This window comes from Arachis stenosperma, chromosome 7 (assembly GCF_014773155.1).
Source record: "Arachis stenosperma cultivar V10309 chromosome 7, arast.V10309.gnm1.PFL2, whole genome shotgun sequence".
Lineage (NCBI taxonomy): Eukaryota > Viridiplantae > Streptophyta > Magnoliopsida > Fabales > Fabaceae > Arachis > Arachis stenosperma.
Window position 1 is genome coordinate 49,698,702 of NC_080383.1, and position 10,025 is coordinate 49,708,726.

A 10,025-nucleotide genomic window follows, 5' to 3' on the forward strand; every position below is an offset into this window, starting at 1 on the left:
TTATCTACCCGAAGGATTTTAAGTGAATTAAGAAGGAGGATTGAATCAAGAAATCATTTTTAAATTTAAATAAATAAGTTAGGCAGAATTTTAGTTTTTTTAAAAAAATATTTTTATCTTATTTGTAGTAGAACAGAATTTGCAGAGAATAGATCGACTATTTTAGTTCGGCAACGAAGTATAATGTGACCTACGTTTAATCTTTACTATAATAATGGAAGAATTTTCACTACAATTAAGATAGATTACAATTACCAATAACAAGAGACTCACACTCTTATAAACCACTTAAGTTATCTCAAGCTTAGTAAATCGTCTAGGTGTTAACCCAACATAGTTAAGAAAAATCAAGTACACTCTAACTCAGCACACTTTTGAAATCAAAACACTCAAACTAAAGTTAAATAGCTGCACTACTCTCTTTACTTTCTGTATCTCTCAAAATAAGCTTGAATCTAGATAAAAGAAAAATAAGAACGCACTCAAAAAACAAGGAACACAAAGGTTGTTTTTTATGTTTTTCAATAGGCACATAAATAGTTGCCTTTTTCCTTGATAATCCATCAATATATAGAGTTTCATATTCCTTCTTTAATGTAGGAATAACTTCCCTTTCACATCAACTAGATGTTGCACCATTTGCTTGAGACTGTTGGTATTGAATGAAGATTCTTTTCATCTTGATTCTTCATTCTTCATGTGCAGCAGCTGTCTATATGAATATGATCTAATTTTGGAGTGCATTATTTGTTGTCTTGACCGTGCGAATTCTTTTCTAACTTGGCTTAATAAGATTGATTTCTATAATGCTCATCATAATGGTTAGTTATAATAGGGAATAGTTAATTATATTTGTCATCATAAAGTACTAGTGCGCAGAATCACACACTCCACACAACTGAACCAACAAGTGCACTGAGTCGTCCAAGTAATACCTAAGCGAGTCAGGGTTGTCTAAGAGATGTATAATCAAGCTAGTGGTTCATTGATATCCTATGAAAGACGCTCGCTGAACCCATGTAGAATAGAGATAACCTTGTGCTGGTTTAACGCATTCATAAGGTTGAAGAACAAAGATACATCTTAGAATAGAGAATCAAAAACGGATTGAAGATAGAACAGTACTTTTATTAATCCATAAAACTCAGCAGAGCTCCTCTCCTTAACCTAGGAGGTTTAGAAACTCATACTGATAGAAAATACAACAAAAAATGTAAAGTATGCTGGAGATCTCCCTTAACATGGTTGATCTTCTACTATATATATTAACCTTATGACTAAGGATTACATAAGAAGGGTAAAACAGTCTTTTAGTGTGAAAATCCACTTTTGGAGCCCACCTGGTGAGTGTTTTGGTTGAGTTTTAGTGTCTCCCATGTGCTAAGACTCTCTATGGGCATTGAATGCTGGCTAGGAGCCCCCTTTTTGGGCGTTGGACGCTGGTCTCCTCCTTGTGGGCGTTGGACGCCAGAATAGGGCTGGAGGCTGGCATTGAATGCCAGTTTTGGGCCTTCAATTCTGAAGCAAAGTATAAACTATTATACATTGCTAGAAAGCTCTGGATGTTAGCTATCCATATTCGTTGAGAACGCTCCATTTGGTTTTTTGTAGCTCCAGAAAAGCTCTTTCGAGTGCAAGGAGGTCAGATCCTGACAGCATCTGCAGCACTTTCTCTGTCTCTGAATCAGACTTTTGCTCCAGCTCCTTAATTTCAGCCAGAAATTACTTGAAATTGCATAAAAACACAACTCAAATTAGAATCCAAAAATGTGAATTTTTCACTAAAACCTATGAAAACTTGATAAAACTTAAATAAAACATGCTAAAAACTATATGAAAATGATGTCAAAAAGCGTATAAAATATCCACTCATCAAGTACCAAATCAATTCTTAACTCAACACTACCTAAATTCAATATACAACTAATAACCCTTTCCATAATCCAATCTCCTAATGAGTCAAAGCGATAAAATAAATTATTATATGACCAACAAAATTTATCATTTTTTTTACTTGATTAATTTTAAAAGATACAAATACATATTTAAGTGAAATGTGTTTTTCTGCATTACTTAATCTGATATACACATATTTATACTGATATTAACCTACTGCACTAACAACTCTACACCTAATTTACAAACCTTCAACTACATTAACCTAATCAACTTTAATATCTAATCTAATCTAATAATAGATACTCTAATATCCCCTCCCTCCCTTCCTCAATCTCAAGTAGAAGCTCAGGTGACCATCTTGAATTTGGATACTAGATTCCAAAAATGTGTATGATGATGAGTCTTGGTAAAAATATCAGCGGTCTAATTCATAGTCCCAATAACAATTAGACGAATAGTATTAATGAGAAGTCGTTGTCATACAAAATAATAGTCATTCTCAATGTGTTTAGTGTGCTCATGAAAGACATCATTTTGGGCAAGTTGAAGAGCATTTCTATAACGATCCAACTCCTAGTATGTCGTAATCACACCAGAAACTAGGTTCTACTAACTTACCTTACTACCTATTATCTAATATTTATTATACAAGCCTAATTCGTTGTTAACACGTTGTTATTTTATGGGTAAATTTTTTTTTTAAAAACATTGAACAATTTATCATCATGAGCATACAAAAGTAAATAACATCACAAACATAAATATGAACAGAAATATTCACACATCTTCGTAGGCTTAGTTTGGTAAAGTTTTTACTTTTTAAAAGTAGCTTATAAAAGCTAATTTTTAAAAGATGGTTTTTTAAAAGTTGTAGCATTGATGTTTGGTAAATCAAATCAAAAATATCTTTCAATAAAAACAAGCAACAACAATTATGTTTGGTAAAATAGCTTTTAAAATTTAAAAATACTATAATAGACATAAATGTGAGCATTACATTTGAAAATTAGTTAACATGCAAGTTTATATTAGACTTTTAAACTTTGAAAAGCACAAGCTAACTTTAAAAAATTCTATCTTAGGTGCTTTCAAAAGTACCCCCGATCTTTTAAAAGCTGCAAGCACAAGCACATGGTCTTACCAAACACAAAATTAGAAGCTTGAGCTTTTAAAAGCACAAGCACCTCTTCAAAAAGCTTTGCCAAACCAAGCTATAGTATAGTGTTCAAAGACCTTTTCAGTATACACCTCATAAAATAAATATATACATATATGAACATATGACATCTCCAGGCCCTAGCCTATACAAAAAGTCACCTAACTAGTGCTCTGACTAGCCTAGCACTTCTAGACCTTCCTACTTTTCCTATATATAAACAAAAAGAGAGACTAAATTGAAACGTACTAAGCAGGGATGCCGCAAAAAGAATACCAATTGACATTCTCCAAACTAAACTCAAATATCATCATTCGATAGGCCTCCATGTGATTCGCCCACAAATGCATCACTCCCAGAGAGTGGTAACTCCTCTTCTGGATCTTCTTCCTATGACCCATTGGGAATAGAACTCCACTTGATGAACTGTTACTCCTGCCACCCAGTACAGGTCCATTGGCATATGCAAGAGCTAAGGCTTCGCCTAGTGGGCCAAACTATGCCTGCAGCTGCTCAGCTGATGATAGTGGTGTTGGAGGTATCGAAGGATTGACAACATCTGGAGGTGGATTTGGAAGGTATCCTTCACCTGTGTCTGGCTCAGGTGCCACCTAATATAGAGGCTAAGCATGAATCGGTAGACCAGGAAATAGATGACCGTGGCCGTCAGGATGTAACCAAGAAAGAGGGAAATTGTATGGCTGATCCGAGTCAAAATCAGGGCTATCTATTAGGTGTGTGAAGGGTCTGTCCTGTAGTACGTACAAACAAACAGGAGACTCTACGCCAAAAACATAGTAGTTTACGAGTGTCGGGTCCTCGTAGATAAACGGAGGGTCAAGCTTATAGGACATTACTTTTGTCTCCATCTAAAGGTGGTGAGAAGGGATTAAAACATGAGGTTCTTAGTAAGGCCGGGGTTGTTATTTAAATTCATTATTTCTGCATTATTACCTATCAATAGTGCTTGATCATAAGATACAAGAATAATAGATAACATGAAACACAGAGTAATAGTAACCAAACAGGGGATGCAAGAAGTGAAATACAACAAGTAAACACATACAAATATAGAAAGTATAACAGGCAAATATGCGACAAACAAATATGATGCATATCTAGTCTTAATGCAGGTCATGAGCTCATATGTCAGTTTCTACCCGCTCGCGAAGTAACCTAGCATTCAGTCCAAGTAAGGCCTTTTCAAAGCAAAACCAAATTAACCATGTTGTCCAAACTTCTGGCTGAGTATTCACATCATACCTCTGTAAGTAGGGGTGGCAACGGGGCGGGTAGGGGCAGGTTTTTGCTCTACCCGACCCCACCCCGCTCAACAAAAACCCGCATCGAACCCGCTGATGAGCGGATATTTTATACGCTTTTTGGGGGTAATTTCATGTAGATTTTAACATGTTTCAGTTAGTTTTTAGTAAAATAATATTAGTTTTTAGGCAAAATTCATATTTCTTGACTTTACTATGAGTTTATGTGTTTTTCTGTGATTTCAGGTATTTTCTGGCTGAAATTGAGGAAGCTGAGCAAAAATCTGAGTTAGGCTGAAAAAGGACTGCTGATGTTGTTGGATCCTGACCTCCCTGCACTCGAAATGGATTTTCTGGAGCTACAGGAGTCCAATTGATGCGCTCTCAACGGCGTTGGAAAGTAGACATCCAGGGCTTTCCAGAAATATATAATAGTCCATACTTTGCACGAAGATTGACGACGTAACTTGGCGTTGAACGCCAAGTTCATGTTGCTGTCTGGAGTTAAACGCCAGAAAAACGTCATGATCCGGAGTTGAACGCCCAAAACACGTCATAATCTGAAGTTTGACGCCAGGAAAGGCCTTTACACGTGGAAAGCTTTAGTCTCAGTCCCAGCACACACCAAGTGGGCCCCAGAAGTGGATTTCTGCACCAATTATCTTAGTTTATTCATTTTTCTGTAAACCTAGGTTACTAGTTTACTATTTAAACAACTTTTACAGACATTCCTTGTACCTCATGACATTTTTAGATCTGAATTACATACTTTTGACGGCATGAGTCTCTAAACCCCATTGTTGGGGGTGAGGAGCTCTGTAGCGTCTCGATGATTTAATACAATTCCTTTGTTCTCCATTCAAACACGCTTGTTCCTGTCTAAGATGTTTATTCGCGCTTAATTGTGAAGAAGGTGATGATCCGTGACACTCATCACCTTCCTCAACCCATGAACGTGTGCCTGACAACCACCTCCGTTCTACATCAGAATGAATGAATGTCTCTTAGCTTCCCTAATCAGAATCTTCGTGGTATAAGCCGGATTGATGGCGGCATTCATGAGAATTCGGAAAGTCTAAACCTTGTCTGTGGTATTCCGAGTAGGATTCCGGGATTGAATGACTGTGACGTGCTTCAAACTCCTGAGGGCTGGGTGTTAGTGACAGACGCAAAAGAATCAAGGGATTCTATTCCAACCTGATTGAGAACCGACAGATGATTAGCCGTGCTGTGACAGAGCATAGGAACGTTTTCACTGAGAGGATGGGAGGTAGCCATTGACAACGGTGACACCCTACAGAGAGCTTGCCATGGAAGGAACCTGCGTGTGAGAAGAGGATTCCAAGGAAGAGTTGAAGTCAAAGGACAAAGCATCTCCAAAACTCCAACATATTCCACAATCCTTTATAAACAAGTAATTCTATTGTTCTCGTTTACCTTTCCAATCAAATCTATTATTCCAACTTACAATTTTAAGTAGTTTGTAGTTTGGCCTTTTACAAGTAAAATCCAATTAACCTTATTGGCATCCTGACTAAGATTAATAAAATAAGTATTGATTGCTTCAAACCAATAATCTCCGTGGGATCGACCCTTACTCACGTAAGGTATTACTTGGACGACCCAGTGCACTTGCTGGTTAGTTGAACGGAATTGTGCCCACTCGTACCAAAAATCCTAAGTTCCACAATTCTACAATAAATACATTAATGCTATATTGATGTGATCACAATTTCGTCCACCAAGTTTTTGGCGCCGTTGCCGGGGATTATTGAGTTTGGACAATTGAAGGCTTATTTTATTTCTTAGATTAGGAATAATTTATTTTTATTTTTATTCTTATTTTTATTGTTATAGAGTCATTAAATCAATATTGATAGGATAGTTTCTTTTCAAAAATTTCTTTTCAAAATTTATTATTTTTCTTTTAATTAATTGCTAATTTTCGTGAAGTTTAGTGTCTTGTTCTAAGTTTGGTGTCAATTGCATATCTCATATTTTTCTTTAAAATTTTTGACTTGTGTTCTTTGTTCTTCATTGATCTTCAAGTTGTTCTTGTTTATTTTTCTTGTTTGATCTTGAGTTTTTCTTGCTTTGTGTCTTTTCTTGTTTTACTTGTGTTCTTTTTAAAGCACTAATTGGAATATCTAGAACAAGTGTTATATTTATTCCCAATTGGCTAAAGCATTGGCTTATATTTTTGATGAGGGAGCACCAGTACTTTTGAAAATCTTTTTCAAAAATAATTTTTCTTGGATTGAATCTTGTGCCAAACTTTAAGTTTGGTGTTTTCTTGTTAATCTTTTTATAATTTTCGAAAATTTTCTTAAAGTTTTCTAAAAATTTTAAGTTTGGTGTTCTTTCTTGTGTTCTTGGTGTTCTTGTGAATCTTCAAAGTGTTCTTGAGTTTTTCTTGTGTCTTGATCTTAAAATTTTTAAGTTTGGTGTTCCTTGGTGTTTTCCCTCCAAAAATTTTCGAAAATAAGGAACATTAGATCTAAAAATTTTAAGTCTTGTGTCTTTTGTGTGTTTTTCTCTTTCATCACAAAATTCAAAATTCAAAAAAATTTTATTTTCTAACTATTTTTAAAACTATATTTTCGAAAATTTTAATATAAAATTCAAATTTCAATTTCAAATTTTTCGAAAAAAACTTTTCACAAAATATTTTCAAAATATTTTTTTTTATATATTCCATTTTTTTTATTTTATCCCATTACTATAAAATAAATAATTATCAACATATAAATTCTCAACTTGTATTTCAATATGGAAGCAAGTGGGAATGAACAGTCCAAGAGGACTCTGGGGTCATATGCTAACCCCACTACTGCTTCATATGGGAGTAGTATTTGTATACCCTCCATTGGAGTTAATAGCTTTGAGCTGAATCCTCAGCTCATTATCATGGTGCAGCAAAACTGCCAGTATTCTGGTCTTCCACATGAAGAACCTACAGAGTTTCTGGCACAATTTCTGCAAATTGCTGATACAGTACATGATAAGGAAGTAGATCAGGATATCTACAGACTATTACTGTTTCCATTTGCTGTAAAAGATCAAGCTAAGAGGTGGTTGAATAACCAGCCTAAGAGCAGCATAAAAACATGGAAACAGCTGTCAGAAAAATTCCTGAATCACTATTTCCCTCCCAAACGGATGACACAGCTAAGGCTAAACATCCAAGGCTTCAAACAAGGAGATAATGAATCTCTTTATGATGCTTGGGAGAGATACAGAGAGATGCTAAGAAAATGCCCCTCTGAAATGTTTTCAGAATGGGTGCAATTAGACATCTTCTACTATGGGCTTACAGAAAAAGCTCAGATTTCTCTAGACCACTCAGCTGGTGGATCTATACACATGAGAAAAACAATTGAAGAAGCTCAAGAGCTCATTGATACAGTTGCCAGAAATCAGCATCTGTACCTAAGCAGTGAATCCTCTATGAAAGAAGAAGCTAAAACAGTAACTGCAGAACTCAGTCCAGTGGATCAGGCTAATGAATTTAATCAGCAATTAGATTTTCTAACTCAGCAGCTAGCCGAATTCATGGAAATATTACAGGAAACAAGAATGGCTAACAGGAACATGGAAGTACAATTAAAGCAGACAGAAAAGCAACTGTCAAAACAAATAACAGAAGAATGCCAAGCAGTTCAATTAAGAAGTGGGAAAACATTAAATACCTCACTTCAAAGCAGCAGAAAACCAAGAAATGAACAAGAGGATACTCAAAATCCCTGAGGACAATCAGAGCCTAGAGAGGAACAAAGCTGGCGCTGAACGCCCAGACCATGCTCATTCCTGGCGTTCAACGCCAGAAACAAGCATGGATCTGGCGTTGAACGCCCAAAAGGGGCATGGTTCTGGCGTTCAAATGCCAGTAACAAACAAGGAAGTGGCGTCTAACGCCACTCCAGCTCCCACCACTGGCATTCAAATGCCAGTAGGGAATCAGTCACATACAAGTGCTGACCTTTCTAAAAAGGCTTCCCAACCCACTTCTGTAGGTAATAAACCTGCAGCAACTAAGGTTGAGGAATACAAAGCCAAAATGCCTTATCCTCAAAAACTCCGCCAAGTGGAACAGGATAAGCAATTTGCTCGCTTTGCAGACTATCTCAGGACTCTTGAAATAAAGATTCCGTTTGCAGAAGCACTTGAGCAAATACCCTCTTATGCTAAGTTCATGAAAGAAATCTTAAGTCATAAGAAGGATTGGAGGGAAACTGAAAAAGTCTACCTCACTGAAGAATGCAGTGCAGTCATTCTGAAAAGCTTACCTGAGAAGCTTAAAGATCCTGGGAGCTTTATGATACCATGCACATTAGAGGGTAATTGTACCAAGCAAGCTTTATGTGATCTTGGGGCAAGTATCAACTTAATACCTGCATCTACTATCAGAAAGCTTGGTTTAACTGAAGAAATTAAACCAACCAGGATATGTCTTCAACTTGCTGATGGCTCCATTAAGTACCCATCAGGCGTGATTGAAGACATGATTGTCAAGGTTGGGCCATTCGCCTTTCCTACTGACTTTGTGGTGCTGGAAATGGAGGAGCACAAGAGTGCAACTCTCATTCTAGGAAGACCTTTCCTAGCAACTGGCCGAACCCTCATTGATGTCCAAAAAGGGGAAGTAACCTTGAGAGTCAATGAGGAGGAGTTCAAATTGAATGTTGTCAAAGCAATGCAACATCCAGACACCCCAAATGACTGCATGAGTGTTGATATTATTGATTCTCTGGTAAGAGTGGTCAATATGGCTGAGAGTTTGGAATCAGAGCTAGAGGACATCTTTAAAGATGTTCAGCCTGATTTGGAGGAGTCAGAGAAGATAATAGAACCTCTGAAAATCCCTCAAGAAGAGGAGAAACCTCCAAAACCCGAACTCAAACCATTACCACCATCCCTAAAATATGCATTTCTGGGAGAAGGTGATACCTTTCCTGTAATTATAAGCTCTACCTTAGAGCCACAGGAAGAGGAAGCACTAATTCAAGTGCTCAGGACGCACAAGACAGCTCTTGGGTGGTCCATTAGTGATCTTAAGGGCATTAGCCCAGCCAGATGCATGCACAAAATCTTGCTGGAAGATGACGCCAAGCCAGTGGTTCAACCACAAAGGCGGCTGAATCCAGCTATGAAAGAAGTGGTGCAGAAAGAGGTCACTAAATTACTAGAGGCTGGGATTATTTATCCTATTTCTGACAGCCCCTGGGTGAGTCCTGTCCAAGTTGTCCCTAAGAAAGGTGGCATGACAGTGATTCATAATGAAAAAAATGAACTGGTTCCTACAAGAACAGTTACAGGGTGGCGTATGTGTATTGATTATAGAAGGCTCAATACAGCCACCAGAAAGGATCATTTTCCTTTACCATTCATAGACCAGATGCTAGAAAGACTAGCAGGTCATGAATACCTCTGCTTCCTGGATGGATATTCAGGTTATAATCAAATTGCAGTAGATCCCCAGGATCAAGAGAAAACGGCATTCACATGCCCATCTGGAGTATTTGCATACAGAAGGATGCCATTTGGCCTGTGCAATGCACCTGCAACCTTTCAGAGGTGCATGCTCTCCATTTTCTCTGATATGGTGGAAAAATTTCTGGAAGTCTTCATGGATGACTTTTCAGTATTTGGAGACTCATTCAGCTCCTGCCTTAACCATTTAGCACTTGTTCTGAAAAGATGCCAAGAGA